This window comes from Erithacus rubecula (genome assembly GCF_903797595.1).
Source record: "Erithacus rubecula genome assembly, chromosome: 1".
NCBI lineage: Eukaryota > Metazoa > Chordata > Aves > Passeriformes > Muscicapidae > Erithacus > Erithacus rubecula.
The window spans coordinates 22316890-22334161 of record NC_136658.1 but is presented as its reverse complement, the minus strand read 5'-3'; the positions used below and the strand labels follow the sequence as shown (position 1 = coordinate 22334161).

Below are 17272 nucleotides of genomic sequence, written 5' to 3'. Positions count from 1 at the left end.
AACACTAGGCTAGGGTCCATGCTGCCTAAAAATGGTGAGCTCTTTGTAGTCCATTGCTTTTTGTAAAGATGGAAATTATTCTCTCAGTCATAATTACTTTGTTAAAGAACAAGATAGGATGTAACTGAGAGAAAATGTTTCTTCTCACACCTATGGCAACTCAGTTAAATTTGGTATCTTTTATCAAGCAGTTCAGTGACAATGAGGATAATAACATTCTTTTAGTGAAATATTTTGCATGGACTGTGCAGCATCTCCAAACCCAGTGTGTGCCAGCACTCAAACAGGCAATTCTCAGCTTTTTCCCAGACAACTATGCTGCCTTTATACAGTTTGGAGAAACACAGAAAAAAAATCTTACTTGTTCAAAGTCTGGAAGTGTTGACCAGCAGGAAATTCACTGCTGATAGACTCTCTTGGCAGTGAAAGACATCATAAATTACCCCAAATAACCTGCATTGCAAAAATATTATTTGCAGTATTATAAAAGAGAGGGCAGATCAGGACAATAAGATCCCAGGAAGTCCTCAAGAAAACTTTTAGAAATCCTGCTGCCAAACCCCCTTGGAGTTGCCAGTGTGACCTGTTGTTGCTGGGAGGCCTTATTCTGGCCAGTCTTTGTATCCCAAACATGCTCTGGCATCACTCTTTTCAGAGACAAACAGAAAAGGATGGAAGGATGCAGAGGGCTTGGGAACACTTGCTGTTTACATGGAAACAGCAGTGTTCAGATCAGGAAGTATAGGGCCACCATATGGCTGCTTTCCCATTAGCTTTCTCTGACAATAAGTGCCTCTGTCCTGTCACTGCCCCCTTGTCACAGCATTTTGGGTGTGCTAACATAATGCTTTTTGAGCTACTGAATTGTGGTCACAGTGTCAATATACTGTTGGTGTAGGGGGCATGGTAGGTTTTTGTGACAGGGCCAGTGCAACCCCATCTCCTTGGAGTCTGTCCAGCTGTGCTGAGACCTTGCTCTTCAAGGGCACCACTGCTTGTTTTGCCACAGCCACGTGCCAGCGTGGGGAAAGTGAAGGCACAGAAACTTTGTGGAGTTACTTCCTCTTCACCAGTTCCCTGAGATACACCTCTGCCCCTGTTGCCTGTTTTTCCCACCAGTCGCTGGTAGCTCCTGGGGCTTAGCTGAACAGATCCTGTAAGCTCTTTGGGAAGGCAGTTGTGTGATGTGCCTGCAGCAGGACACAAGGCGGGCACTGGGAATGGCTTGGGGCTATAGATCAGCCACGATGAAAGTGAAGGCAGCAAGCTATGGCAGGAATTGTAAGGGCTTATTGCTTTCCACTTTGCTTTCATGTGGGAGGGTAAATATAAGCTGCTGCTGACAGGGCTTCCATTTTGATTTTATCCAAATGAAAATTAATACTTTTTATGGAGAATTTTCTTGACCGGGTTAACAACCCCTCCTAGTCCTCTGTTCTCAGCACCAAACTGTCATCCATTAGTTCCTTCATCTCTGTCCCACCCCCATCACCAATGTGACCCATGTTATCAGGCATCTCTTGTGAAAGCCTGGTTTGCAATCAGTCACTGTCCAGACAGGCCAAGTGCCTGCAGCTCCTGCCATGTCAGACTTTCAAACTGCCACTTCCATCCCCCAAAATTTCTAATCAGTGCAAGGCACCAAGCAATGCAAGTCACTTCAGAAAACTGCGTTTTTGGTGATTCACGCATGTTTGCACAGAGATCCTCAGACAGTGCTAGCAAGAAAATTCAAATGTGGCTCTCCATTCTATGGAGTCATTATTTCACCTATACTATCTAGCTTTTTGTGTCAAACACATATATAGTGAGTGTGACAGTGATAGTCATGAGGAAAAGGATTTCCTCATTAAGTGGTAGAAAGCAGAAGAGAAGCAGGATCCAGCATGCCTGTGCATTTTCAGAGCCATCAAGTCCATTTGGATGGAGGAACAGTGCGTTTGAGTTTGTCAGAGCAGGGCTGTCACAAGGATCAGAGGCTGTCCTTGGTGGCCTGTCACTGGTGAGTGATTACTGCTTTCTCTCACCTGTGTCCCAAACTTCATCTCTCATGGCTGATGCTTTCCCCTCTCTATATTCCCTTCACACACCAGCACTCAGCCAGCAAGCAGAGAGGCAGAGAGCGAGTGCAAGAGCTGGCAGGGAGTCAATATATTTCAGTGTTTTATTACTACAGAGCTGAAGTAGCATTTAGTTGGTTAGGCTTCGCACAGAGTGAGCAGTCTAAGTGACTCAGATATCGGGGCCAACAATTAAAGGCACAACAAAAAATCCATGGATTAATTAGCAGGTCAATGGTGGTTGAGTAGTTATTGCTAAATTACAAGGTTTGCATGAAAGAGACAGGATTGATCATTGGTGTCTTCTGGTTCCTCTTGCTGTGTGTTAGAGATGTGGGTTGAGGGGGGTAGGTTCCCATTGATGGGATGATAGTGAAGGGGCTCAAGAAAAGTAGAGGAGGGGACTACCAAAGGTTTATCACTCTCCTACCACAAGGACACACATTGTGGGGGTTTAACAGAGTTTCAAAATTAATTGATACCATCTGCCAGGCAGCTCTGCTCCTGCTGCAGCTCTGTGAGGCCTTGGGGGGCTGGCAAGGGGATGGGAGAGGTGGAAGACCCAGGGAGTGGAATAAATGACATGGTGAGCATCCACTAAGGTGAACCCTCTCAGCACCAGGAAAAAGGGTCTCTCTGGAGTGGTATAATGTCCAATGACACAGTTTTGAAAAAAGGCTGAAAGGGCATTGAGACATGCACACACTCCCTACTCTGTCATGAAATATTAGAACATTTTGTAGAAAAAGGTGTATATACACATATATATACACACAAGCCACCATTTCCATAGTGGAAGACAAGGGACTTGTAGACAGAGAAATGCAAGCAGTTTCTTTCCAGCAAGGAGAGTCTTGGGAAATGATCTTTTCCATTTTGCAGTGTAGGAGGTTTTGGGAAAGAGGCACGAAGACTGTCTTTCCTGGTGTAGGACTGAAGGGAAAATACTATTTGCCCACTGCTGCTATAATTAGTAGCTCTGCAGTGATGACAGCTGGATTAGAAAGGAAAAAACTTATCCCTGAGGTCTCCCACATAAATGCAAAGCAGTCAGTGACAGGGGGAAGAAAGGAAAAGGAGAGGTATGTGGCCTGATGGATACAGTACTGGGGGACTCCACTCTCCTGTGTTGGAAGCTCACCAGATTGCACAAATGTGCATAATAATCAAGCTGTCAGAGCTCTTGCTCCAGCTCTGCTCGGAGGCATGCAGTGCCGAGAACATTTTATCTCATTTCCGAATGACTCTTTATGCCCAGTAAAATGCTGTTTTCATATCAATTAATAATTCAGCTAATAACACAATTAAGAAATCCATCTTTGGCTGGGAGACATTTGGAAGGGACAGCAGAGGAGGGGCAGACATGGCACTGGGGAGGCTCCAGGCTGATGCTGCTCTGGGCTTGTGGTCGCTGTTCCTGTGTGGAGATATCCAGTAATTAAATGTGCACGTCAGGGAAGCCAAGAGTTACAGGTCCCGTGTCTCTCCACATGACAGAGGCATGATGTAGCTGCTGGCAAATCACTTAACCGCTCTTTGAGCTTAAGTTTTCCTCAGAAAAGTAAGGCTTGTGCTGCTTGCATCATGTTCTGCAAAGGAATCTATCACTAAATGTTATAGTGCTGCTGTTGCACAGACCAGGTCTTACTTATGCAGTGATATGTTCCACGCCAGCGCTTTGCAGAAACAAAATACCAAGGCTTAGTGGGTCAGCTGGGATTTACTGTCTCCTGCATACCAGCAGAAATCTCACTGCGTTCAGAGCCAGCTATTTTTATCCTGATTATGAGAGTCCAAGGATGAGGCCTACTCTGTAGATCATATATTGGTTGAGAGTATGATTATGATTAATTTGAAAGTGACACAATTATACAGGTGCAAGTCTTACTATGAGCAAAGTAATCTCTTTGCAAATGTGCCATGAATGTATATTAATCTATTCTTCCTTTCCCCATACTTTGCAAGCCTGGATGCATCTCCTCCAGGGAATTCTGTAATAGCAGCTATATTCCATTACAGTTCTAATAATGCAGCCCATGGTGGTAGATGAAGCTTGTGTGGGATGCTTAAGCACCACTCTGTGCTATCCTGGACTGGTAGAACCAAGCAGGGGAAAATGTGACACAGAGTTTCAGAACATGAACATACTGATTTGACTTTGTTGGTGAAAGGAGGCTCTTACTTTCTCAGGACCTGACCCTTGGTATGGTCAGTTTTCTCTCTTCTGTGCAAATCTGAATTACTTCTCAGAGGCAGGTTAACTCTTGAGAATAAAAAAAAAAAAAATTTGTTTAGTTATTTATGCCTTGCAAAGATTTAGTCCTAGTTGATTGCTGGTCCTGGCTATAGACCTATAAATCAGTGTTCAAGGAAGTGACACATGCTTTCTGCTCTCTGGGTGTTTGTGAAAATGCTATGAAAGAAATTCTTTAGACCTGTATAGCTTCCTCTAATCTTGCCTAAGAGACCTCCCTTATGTCCTCCCTCTGGCTCATTCAAGTGATAGATCTTTGCCATACAGATCTTTGGTTTTGTCCTTGTGTTCCACACCAAAATGCTTTTTTTCAGGAAAATCCTGAAATGCAGGGACAGTACTGACCTCAAAATCATCTCTTCCCTCCTTCTATACCATGTCAGAACCTACTTTGCCTAAACCGAGACTACCAAGGCTTTTCATTGCAGATGTAGTTAAGACAGTACATGAGAGAACCACAAGGCAGAGTGACTCAAGCATCCTTACCTTAACAACATCTTTTCTTGCTGTGGTTTCTTTTGGTAGACTTCAAGACCTGCACCCTGCTGTTCACAGTCAGAATAATTTGTGCCCATCCATGTGATTAATGTTGTTATGGAGCTTCCTGCTTGCTTTTTTTATTTATTTTTTTTATTGATAGAACAAGATGTTGATGAAAACACCTAAAACACCTGCTCAGTTTTGCTTTTCTTAATGAATAATCTGTAAAAAATTAAATGGCACCACAGACCAATTACAGCAGGGAAGAGAGAGAGTGGCCATGCTAAGAGAGCTATCATAGATCACTCCTGTTTCTTAATATGTCAGGAATATCCTAACAAGGTGCCAGGATGTGGGAACCACCTGGGAAATAAAGATAAGCAGCATCTGTATGTTTCAGGAACATCCACTAACCATATTTTCTCTCTCTTTTTGTCTTCTAGGTAAGTGAAGCTTTGATTTTCTTATGCACAGAGTACTGGGGCATGATGGACTGAGAAGGTGATGTGTTCCTTGGCTCAAAAGCCACAGGGCAGGGTGTCCAACCTCAGATATTCACGGCTCTCCTGTTTGTTTGTAAGTCTTTGCTAGGAAAAATGTTGGAAAAAGAGATGTCTTGTGACTGTGTGATTCAGTGATTGGAATGGTTAAGCTGCACTGCTTTATACCATGTCAATATGTCATTTCCTGTGGTGGGGTCCTTACAGCATACATATGTAGATGGCTGTCCTGGCCTGGGCTAATGGAATGTCATCTGCAGTCAAAAGCATATCTAATTCTTTATTTGTCACCATTCCTCTCCCTCAGGCTGGTTTATAATGAGATCATTGAGCATTACCCATGCATTCTCTCTTTAGCCTGGATGCCAGAAGGGTGTACTGGTCTTGGAATAGGCACAGGTGCAATTCCTGTCTTGTGGCAACTGTAGTGCCCCAGTACAGTTACAGTGCAAGTTGTGTGGGAGCAGCAAGTGTGCCTGCCAGGCTGATTCCCCTTTCAGGCACCACATTCTTGTGGTGCATAACCTGAGCCTGACAAAGTGGTTTTGAAAATATATTTTTATCACTCTTGTTTCCACTTGGCACTGAAATCCTGATGACAACATTTGAAATCAAGATTTATGTGTTTATGGACTTAGCATACAGCAAGCTGCAGTTCATTCTTTGGCTGTTCAAGTTCCTAACGGCTGCCTCTATACCTTCTACCTTGTTACATACTGAGCCCGTACAGCTCTCCAGGGAATAGCTTTGGGTTTGTGCATTTGGCTTCCAGGATCATAAAAATAGTGTATTGTTCAGTTTGCTTCTCCTCTTTTTAAGCCCACAGGCATTATGTGGTAGACCACATAATGCTGGTGTGGGAGACCAGCAAATAACATATTTGGAAAACCAAGTACAAGTGAGCTACATACTTTTGTGTATATGTATAAATTCTAGTCATACAGAAACATCTAAAAAATTTCATATTAGTTTAATTCTTTTAACTTTTCACAGTAGGAGACAGTATTGAATAAGTGATTTTAATTTATATTATTGTACAGGGTGTATATGTGCTTCTGCCTACAATTGCAGTATTGTGCTCCTGTTTATTTAGAGAAGCTTTCCAGATTATCTGCACTATCTTGCTGGGTTTAGCTAGCAAAACAAGAAGCGCTCTTTGTTCTGTTTATGTCCAAAAATTGAGGTTTATGATAATGTGGCATTTCCCAAGCATGGTCATCATTACTTAGCATTCCTACTGGGATATTCCTGCTGTCTCTGCAAAGGAATTCTGTTGGATGACTGAGATTCTGTTTCAAAATAAGGAAATGGGTGAGAAAACATTTTTACTGAGCAGACCAGATGGAATATTAAGGGTTTGAGAAGCTATGTGGAGGCTGAGTTTGAGATACAGACTTGAACCACTCAACTAAGTCTAAGGGAAAGAGACTAAGGAACAGAAGAGGAGAACATAAAGAATTTGTGTTTTATGCTACTCTGATGTTTTCCATCTTGAGTCCAGCAGTTTTGCAGCTTTAATACAGCTGTTTTGTACTGCAAAGTTGGTTCTTTTTGCTGTTGTATTATCTGGGGCAGATATTACCTGAAAGAGATTGTGAGGCTTATACCTGTTCCATGCATCCTGGAGGCTACATGACTGGGGCAAGCTGTCTTTCCATAACACCTGTGCTACTGGCCTGTGCATGCCAAGCTTTGGACTTGTCTCTGTATCAAGAATTTTCATCTGGCTATCTTATCTGGAGCAGTCTTCTGTAGGACTCTTTGTGACTTTGGTTCATCCCTTTGGATTGAGTTTGCTGCAAATGTTATTGCTGGTATAAAGCTGACATTTCCCTCTGATTAGTTTCAGGATGTACATCACATGAAGAAACGTGAAAAATGAAAGCAGATAGTGTAGTATATTAGCTGAACACAATAGAGTTTTCAGCGCAGAAGCTGACAGACCAAAACCTAGAATCCCCACCTCCCTGACACTTTAATGTATTCAGATCCCTGTTGCACATTGTAGCCATGACAGACGATTCCAGGGCAGAGACACCTTGTGCAGTGACATCGTCACAAAGCTGTGTAATTAGTTCAGAAGCTACAAAGCCAGAGAGAATCATCTTCTGTCCATGTTCAGATGCAGAGTTCAGCGAAAAAATGCTTTTGCATTTGTTGAAGCCAAGTCCTATTGCATAACCAATGCCTCAACATCACAGCTGGGGATGGCAATTTCTACATTCCCTCTGGCCTAAAGAAGAACGGGAGTCTCAGCTGGAAGAGCCACAATAGAGTGTGACAGTCTTAACATATAAGCCCCAGGAACCCAGATCCTCCCTCTTCAGCTCTTTCTGTAGTCCAGTGTGCATTTTCTTAGTAAGAGGAGTAGCCTAGTTCACACTTTTCTGCCCTCTCAGCTGTATCAGTGTGTCTCTATGGAGGTCTGTAGTGTTGAGCATGTCCAAAGCGTCTCTGTAGGAAATCCCCCTCTTTTGCTTTATTACTCTTCAGCCAGATCAGTTCTCTTATCTGATTCACAGCACAGTCTCAAAAAGTTCTGCTTTCACATCCTAAATGTACACATAGAGACAAGAGTAAGTGAAGGGAGAGACAGGTTGTGATTGGGTTGAGAACATGTTGCCTTGGAGACAACTTTATTTACCAGTTATTTTTTTCATACCCCTTATTTTTTCGTCCATAGATCCTGCTGTCCTTTGATATAATAGTATCTTTAGTCCAAAAAGACTCAAGGAAGGGTATAAAAACCATAAATAGATGTGGGATTCTGTTTATTTACTGGCTGGTTCCCCAAAATCTTGGCAATTAGGAATTTATCTGAAAGGCTTTAAATGAGTTTCTTAATCATATGACCAAAGAGATGGCACTTTTAATAAAACCCTAAAGCTGTGGTGAAATTACATAAATCAGTCGAACTGCCATTTGCTCAAACAGCATCCTTCTATGGACACTGGAGAGTAAGGAAGAAGTCTTTGCCCGAACAGGAATACAAAAGAAATTGTCAAATCATTTATGGCAGCTTCCTTATCGTTATCATTAGAGTTAATGCCATCATCATTTTCCCCAGTGAAAGCAGGGCCTCTGGGGCCTCTCTGCTTCCTGACAGTGGAGACACCCATGTGCATATTAATATGCAGCTCTGCTTATGCTAATGGCAGCTATTTGTAACATTAATATTTTTTCCACCGTAAAAAATAACAACAATAATAATGCTTTGTCTTGAGGATTTGAACTCTAATGTGCTTAGCAGGAATGCAGGGCGAGAAAAAAGCCTCTGACCTAATTTTTTATATTCTTGAGGGGAATACCAAATTTGCAGGTGGTGTAGGTGCTGAAATGCTTGCCCTCCTCATAAGCACTGGAAAGGTCAGTTGGGAAACTGCTCTTTTTGTGCATAAGGTGAGCAGCAACATCATTCATTGTGATTGCTCCAGATTCCTGCTGGAGCATCCTGTTTGTACTGAATCAGCACATGTGCTGTGCTCCTCATGGTCAGCCCTCTCACCTGGGCTGCACTGATGAGCAACATACTGGTGCTTGCTCTGGGCAATGGAAAAGTGGGTGGAGCACCCACCTGTATCTGGGTATGTCTCTGTTGAATTTGGAGTCCTCCCAGGGTGGCTTCAAAGCCAGTCTGTCTGTATGCCTGAATTTGATGCGGCATGAGACAGGTCTGTGAGCAGGTGGCTTCCTATTCCTCTGAAGAAAAGGTCCATGATGAATGGCACTGATCCTGTTCATGCCTTGTCTACCCAACAAACCACCATCAGTGGTTTTATTCTATACCGTCCCTTACTGAAAGAAAATTTAATTTCCAAATTCTTTTCCGTATCAGTTACTGCAGCCACTATAGCCAGTAGTTACAGCTGCTACCCAGCATCATTCTGCTCCTTGAGTTGCTGTGCAAATGCAGACAAGAAGGCTGGGTTTTCTCAAAGGGCTTGCAGTTTTTTAAGTCCCTCAAGCTTTTGGATTTGGATTGCTGAGTACCTGTTTTATTTCAAGCTTCAGTGTAGTCCCTTGGCCTCTGCCCAAATGTCCAAGTGATGCAAACAGAGAACATCGGGTATAGAAAGCAGAGGGATAAACAAAAGCAAAACAAAACAAAAAAGTAACAGAAATCTTGTCATGTTGTCTCCTCATCTCCAAGATGTCAGCAAACTGTTTGATGCCATCGGGGGCAGTGGGGCAATGCCTGACTGTTCTGCAGGATGGGTGCTGAGTAGTATGTTGTTAATGTTTATTTATTTGATGAAAGTAAATAAAGAAAAGTTAAAGGATTTTTCAGGATGAGTGAATAACAACCTTTCCCAATGTCTGTAATTGGTTACTCTGGGAGCATATGATGATATTTAATAGGCCCCTCAGTGCCAATTTTAGTAGCCTTTCCTACTGCCTGACAAATACTGAACATGGCATACTTTGTTACTTTAATTAAAAACTCTTTAAAGAAAATGTCAGTGGTGTTCCAATAGCCTGAGGTTTATTTGGGAGTATGGGGAAAACTGTTTCTTGTCAGAAGGAAGACAAAGTAATACCACTTTTCTGTGTGGAGCTATGACTTGGATGAGGACCTGTCTTTTCTTCTTTATTTTTAAGTGCCTGAATTTTGAAGTGTCTCAAGCTCCTCTTTCTTGTACTGCAATGGTTTATTTGTGCATTAAGTGCATGAAGTGGTATTTGTTATTTTACTTTTTGACTTGCGGGGAGAGAGGGAAGAATAAATCACACCATCTTTTGGATCCATATATTACAACATTTGGTGAGAGAAGAAGAAAGCTACAAGAAAAAACAAAAGCCTTAAAATTACTTCCCTTTCAAAGCTGATATTCAGAGATGTCCCTTCTCAATATCAATTGTCTTGCTGCCCAAAACATGAGACTGTCTTACAAATTACAATGTACCTTAGAAACAACCAGCACTGTCTTTCCCAGTCTGTGCCCTACAGGAAGAGTTTCCAGATACTTGTCCTTCTTGTTACCTGCCTCTATGTTCAAGACATTTGGATCAAGGAAAAAGTTATGATCTCATGTTTTTCATTACAATCCTCCCAGGGGTTAATAACATTATTAAAAACAAAAAAAAACTAAAACCAAAAACACAAAAAACCCCCAAAAATCAAAAACATAAAACAAATCCAAAACAAAAAATAACAAAACAAAAAACTAACAAAAGACTACCACCAACAAAAAACCCCTAACAACAGAAACAACAACAACAAAAAAAACCCCAAAACAAATAAACAAACAAAAAAGAACCACCTTCTTGAAGCTTCATGGAACATGAACATTTAAGTAGGTATCACAAAATGAATGACTTGTGTCTGAATCATATGATTTAGGACTACTTTCGTAACAATGAAATTATACTTATAGCTTAACATAAATTTAAAATATACCATTTTTAAAGTACCCTTGTGCAAATAATGTTAATTTATTATTTTGTTATGCCCATACCTATTCTACTCAGAGTTTTATTGTCCTTGTGTATCACATCCTCTATGGCATGAAAACCTGAGAGGACCTTAGAGGAGGTGGAACATCGGTTTAACTGTTTGCATTTCTAGCACTTTAATTTGGAAACTGTAACACTGAGCCCATTGGATCTTCATTGTTCTTAAGAAGGAAGCAAGTTGACCTTTGTAGTGCAGTCAAATTCTGAAAGTAAACAAAGACCATAACTGGAGAAGAATTAACAGTGGTGTTGGACACTGTCAGGAGCAGTTAGCTGAAGGTATCATTGGCAGCAGAGGAAGCATTTCATAGGACACTTTTGCAAAAGAAGGAAGCTTCAGCTTTCCTTTTAGGAAATGGCCCTGCTGCAAATTCTAGTGTTTAGCATCTTTTTTTGTAAATTTACTATTGCTGCATTGACTCTAGAAGAGTTGATCCCATTTTAAACTTTATGATGAAGTGAATGTAGAGTCTTCTCCCAAGTTCTCAACTGGATACTTCCCCTTTGGAGAAAGGTCAGTTTTGGTTGTACTAGAAACACACTGAGAATGATTTGAGGGTTGTTTAAATTGTCCTCTGAGGCGTATTGATCTTAATGAAAGGAAAATGTGTCCTCTTGTGGTAAGGAAGATAGGGCTGAGTCTGCTATATGAGGGCAGCTCTGTGGCCAGATTTGGTTAGCAAAGTCTCTTAGTTTTGCTACCTAGCTCTGTCTTGAATAGATGGAGATGTTACGTCCATTTGTGTGCTTTCTATGCCTGCATTGGAAGGATTTTCTAAATACCTGTGGAGAGGCACAAGGTATTTGTCAAGTGCAGTGACATAAAAGAGATGTCGTGGGAAATTATAGCACTGGCAGCTCAGCTCTAAGGAGAGCAGTAAGTCTTTGTGGATTCTCTGGTACCTGTGAGTAATACACAGTGGATTTGTTCTCTAGGATACTGGGTGCCTTCAGGATGCAAAGAAAAATGGTACTAAAGGGAATATCTGGATCTGCTGGGGAAAAAACACCATTGACTGTGCAGAACTTACTCAAAACTCACTGGCAGTACAGCATTTTTGTGAGTCATGCCAAAAGATGGTGTAGGGAGAAATAGGTGCAAAATGGTTGTGGGAAAGGGCAGTACAGTTTCAGGGGCACCAGTGGAAAAGAGAAAGTGCAAGTTTAGGAGTGAGTTTATTCCCTTGTGTATAATCATTCTTGTGAATCCTCATCCTATTTATTAACCAGCAAGGGATATCCTCATACTGTTTATTTGTTCCCTAAGCTTTACAGTGCCTGAACTGGATGAAGCACCTGACCTTATTTGCGTCTGAGCCCTTGCATAATAACAATGTAAATATCACAGTCAATGACAAAATCATTCATAACAACTGATATGGTTTATATTATATGTGATATGGTTGTAGGTGTGTATGAGCTCAAGTTGCATTCTTTCTCAAGGAGCAGAAAGGAAGTAACTTTTCCCTGTTGACTTATTAGCTTGGCACAGTGAGCACAGGATGCAAAGCTCTGTGGAGATTGTTTTCTTTTATTTGTGCACCAGAGACAGCAAGGATAGGTGATTTTCCCAGTGTAGATCTCCTGTTTCAAAGGAATGCAAGGTTTAGCTCTCTATCTCTCCACCATGCACATCAGCTGTGCAAGAGTCTGTCGCCCCCCTATGACATGAACTGCCAGACTGGAGCTCATTTGACACTAAGGTTAATTTTCTTTAGCCACTGGCAGGCTGATTGAAGTGTCAGCTCATTATGATGGCATTCTAATTAGAGCCCCACGATAGCCTTTGACCCTGGGAAATGACTTGGGAGAGAAGAAGCAAATAGGGTGATAAGCTTAGATACTGGCACACAGGAGGAAATATATCCTGCCTGACGTTTGTGGGTGTCAACTTCAATGTTATCAGATTGTCCTCTGGGAAGGACTGGTTATTAGTATTTATCTCCCACAGACAAATTGAGCAGCACTGATTTCTCTTGCTTCAAAGGGAGTTGCACCTTCTTCTTGCCAGGAATGGATTTAGTCCTTTGCCTTCATTTTCAAGGTGTATATTGTGTAGTTTCAGAAGAGCTGATCACGTCTCTTACTGGGTGGAAGATCAAGTCTTCACTGGGACATGTGAATTTTTTCCATGCCTATTTAGGAAGAGGAGCTGATTTTTTTTTTTTTTTTTTTTTTTTTTTTTTTTCCCAGGATATGGAAATGGGAAATAAAAAGAGATTCAGATAAAATTAGTATTTCAATGCATATGCATAGTGCATATGGATCTGCATTGACATCCTATAAAGTTATTTTTTTTTCTTTTGTTCTCATGTGACATAGTCTTTGGAAAAAAAAAAAGTGGGGTAGTCATTCTGATCTAACCATGTGATACTCCTGCACAGCACCAGCTGTGGCGATAATATCTGAAGCAGATCCTCCCAACAAAGTTTTTAGGAAAATGTAGTTACAACAAATCCTGGCTAGGAATGCTGTCTGCCTACTGCAGACAGGTTTTCTTTGTCCACCTTGAATTATGCCATTTCCTGCATACCCTATCAGGAACTCCTATGTCTCCATATCTTACCCTCTCCTGTCCTTTGATACCTTCTATTTGCAGTTTTCTCATATTCCTTAAAGATGGGAAGGTACTGGGTCTGCAATGATGTAGTAAAGAAGGCCGGAGAACATGATCAACTGGAAGCAGCAGCAAATTGGCATCCCTTTCCCTTTCCTGTTTTCTCCATCCATACCTGTTGCATCTGAGGATGGCCTTTGGTTTTCTCAGTTTGTGTCTGGAACCCTGGCAGACTGATCTATGAAATCTCATGGTTTACCATTGAGCAGGAGTTAAGTTTGTCCTTCATGGAGCAGGTGGGGAAACAAAACAGAAAGCAGAGGGTTATGCAGAGGATCATAGCAAGTCAGTGGCAGAGTGTAGTAGAACTCAACTGTCTGCAGCTGTGCTTGACTTGACCCAAGGCTCACTGAAATGATTCAAGCTTTGTTGAGTCAGATCTTTTGAAATTTGGTATTTTTGTGTGCAGGAAAAATTGTTATCCTCAGAAAGTACTAGTTAATTGAAACCTTGTGTGGAATTGTCACCATTTCATCAAGGTTTTGCCAGGAAGAGTTTCACATTTCCAGGCTTAAGTGCCTCCTCTTAAGTGACCAAGCCAGAGACGTCACACAGGAGTGGTCAGGAACCTGGAAGTCAGATTTTTCAGCTGAGACTGGAGACATGGGAAGGAGTTCTGTAGGGAAGACATCCTTTTGAATCAAATTGAGCAGAAGCTGGAAAATAGAAGCTGCAGAGGTGTGAGGTCTTGCTTTTGTATTTGGTACAGAGTGGGGAGCAGGGAAGATCATTATCCCAGGGTGGTCTTGGCTTGGTCTGGTTGTGGAATGGGAATGACTTGTTAACAAGTGGTGTGGGTAACTTTTCTGCCTGCCCCTTCTGGAAGCTAGCAGGTTGTCCATACCTTGTCTGTAACAATTCCTATAGGGCAGGACTGATTTTCAGAGGAAAGATTTGAGAAGTTAACTTCTTGTAATAATGAGGTACTTCAGTAGTGTTCCCATCTAGCATGCAATCTTATAATTATTGTCTTTTGTGTGTGTACAGTATCCTGCCTGGCTTCTCCTCCTCTATATGCATGCAGGCATTCACTCATTCCTATCTCCATCATCTTTAACTAAATTAGAGTAAAATACTTCATTACAGAGACTTTCAGCCACGAGTGTGGGCCCCAGAGAGTTTATTTTCATACAAATGTATTATGCACAAGGTTGATCTGATCACAGACAATTTGAACTATCTCTGCATCCCAGGAAATTTTTTTCATAAATGTAAATGATGTGACAGTCCGAAGAACAGAAAACAGGACATAAGGAGAAAAGAGAAGAAAAGAAAGAAAGAATCTTTATGCTTGTAGAAAAGAGATTATGGGCAACTGCAGAGGTGCTGGGTCTTAAGTGCAGGATATAAAGCTGTCACGGCTCTTTTGCCTGCCCTTTTCCTCTTCTCACAGTGTAGCCTTCACATCAAACACCAAGCTGTTGCAAGGTAGTGAAGGGGGAACAGTGATGAATTAAGTATGTTTGAGATTATCATAACTGTTTCTATGGCAACAAGAAAATGCCCTCCATGGCTTTTGTTTGTGTTTTGAGCAAGGAGGCATGAAGTGAAGGTTTGTAAACATAAGGCAGTGGGAAGGGTTGCAGGCAGTGGGCTTTTTGGCACCCTGCCCATGATACTGACCCACTTCAGGCACATGTGGCTTCTTCTGGTGTGTGGGGCTTTCTTCCACCTTGCTTCAGCTGTAGGTTGCAACTTTGGCTTTGGACTTCTGGGATATGAGAGAGCAAGAGAGCAAAGGTGTGTGCTTTCCCAGATTCTTCATTACTGAGCTGCTCAAAAGTCGGTAACTATTGGACTCAGTGTCCTCTCATGAAGTTATGCAGGAGTGTGGCCAGCATGCTTCTCCATGGGATTCTTCCACTCTGCACCATCATAAGGAGCCCAGACATGACCCTGCAGGGCTCTCCCAGTACAAGCAGTAAACATGGAGGGTGAGTCAATCCCCACTTTCACAGAATATTAATTCTCCACACAAATTCACTGGGCAGAAAGATGCAATGTAACTGAAACCACTTTGGCTTCCCCTCTCCAGCACTGAGAGACCTATCTATTATTAAAAACCCTATTAGTCGTGCTAAGATTGTTCAACTCCCTCTCACTGTAGCTGGTGAATGTTATCTAATTGGTTTTTATTACTATGCCATCCCTGGGAGCATGTGGAGCTCAAATACACATTTGCTAAGACATTTGCGTTCACTCGTCCTCGTTGGGGATGCTTTTAAACCATTTAAGGTTTTGTCAGGTGGATTAAAAAAAGAGGGCAAGAGAGGAGGAAACTAAGAGTGATGGTTCCTAGGATGGAAAGGATGTGGAGGATGGAGACAAGAAGAGGCAGGACCAGAGAGCTCAGATTGGCTGATATTTCCAGCAGTTGTCCTCATGGACAATTGGCCTCTCTGGTTCTTCCAGAAGACAGGTATTCCAGTTTTCTATTTCCCAAAGAAAGACATGCTCGCTAGGCTCCTCAGTCACTAGTGTTCCAGCTTTGTTGTGTGTGCACACAGAGCAGTCCTCTCACCCTGGAAATATAAGTGTATTTCAGTGAGAGGGTAGGACAGAATGCCATTGGGCACAGGGCATGGCCAGACAAGTACACTGACCAGCAACCTGTTGACACATGACTGGCCCCTTCTGTCCCTTGATCCCTCTATTTTACCATGCTTTTTCCTCCACAAACCACCTTGGTCCTTTTCTTTTGTTCCTTTGGTCTTCCCAAAGTATCTATCCCAAAGTATCCCTGTAAGTCCTGTACAACCCCCAAATGCTTTTCTGCTTTTGCTGTGCATCTCAAAACATGTGCCATTCTCCCTAGGCAGTATCCTAGGGATTAACACCCTGTCCTGTGCCACCCACATCTCCAGCAGCTATGTTCTCTCTTGCTGCCCATTGCCCTTTGCTCTTCTGCTGCCAGTGTTTGCACAGCTCCATCTGGATGTGTGAGGCTTACAGGGAGAGAAGCTCTGGCTCTGTGACTAATGTTATTTGGGTAACAGCATGCCACACAAATTCAAGGTATTTCAGTGCTGGGGGCTGCCATGAGGCAGCTGGTGAGATTTTAAAGTCCTCCCAAGCAGCGTAGGTGTCTCTCTTTTTGAAATGAGTGAATGTTAAGGAACTTAGTTTGGTGAGACATTTCTAGGAAAAAAAATTAAATCTTTCTGACCCTTGAATGTCTTAAGTAGCTTTACACATTTTGGGCTTGGAGTCCTTAGCAATTGGCAAAAATCAGACTTCTTGGGAAGTGGGATGTAACTGCCTTTTGCATGTGAGCTGCCTAACCAAGAAAGTGTAGCAGTCAGGTTCACGTGCTCCACGTGCCCATTAAACAAACTGTAAAGCTGCATCACCTCTTGCTCGGTTCAGGCTGCGACATTTTGTTTTTTGTGGTCACTGATCAAGTGAAATTGCTTGTTATGGATGGCTTGGTATGTTCATTCATTGATTCTGCAGGCATTCCTGCTGCAGATGGAACAGAGATACCTTGGCCAAGTTATCCAGTTGTTCGAGCAGGGCAGCTTCCCTCCAGGTTTTGATAGTTTTATAGTGTCTGGAAATGCACACTCACGTGTTAGTGAGAGCAAATGAATAGTTTTCTACAGATTAACCCCCAGTGAGGCACTCCAAGGCTTCCCACAAAGGTAGTGGAAAAGCTCTGCCCTGCCTGCTGTGTGGGGGCTGGCAGGGCACACTCTCACCTTTCCTCTCTGGAAGGGGCTGCTTCAGCCTACTTCACTTCTGCCAGCACCTCACTTAAGCACACACAGGATGTTTTTCTTCCTATCGTGTCTGTTGTGTTGATGGGATACATTTAAAGCCAACTCCACTGTAATTTCATTTTCCTTAGGGAGAGAGGGGGAAAGCACTTTCTCCTCGGAGCTACATACCCGCTGCTCACTCTCTCTCT

General features: G+C 42.3%; 1 protein-coding gene and 1 long non-coding RNA gene across 5 annotated transcripts in view; both read left to right on the top strand.

The window, feature by feature from the left end:
* LSAMP (limbic system associated membrane protein) overlaps positions 1-17272 on the top strand; it is a 986958-nt gene that overhangs the window by 130787 nt on the left and 838899 nt on the right. The window lies entirely within an intron of this gene.
* The window catches only part of LOC306802229, a 117137-nt gene that overhangs the window by 23820 nt on the left and 76045 nt on the right, over positions 1-17272 (top strand). For all 4 annotated transcript variants that reach the window (XR_013774311.1, XR_013774312.1, XR_013774313.1 and 1 more), the window contains exon 3: positions 5238-5370. This is a non-coding gene — a long non-coding RNA (uncharacterized lncRNA). The remainder of the gene's footprint in view (positions 1-5237; positions 5371-17272) is intronic.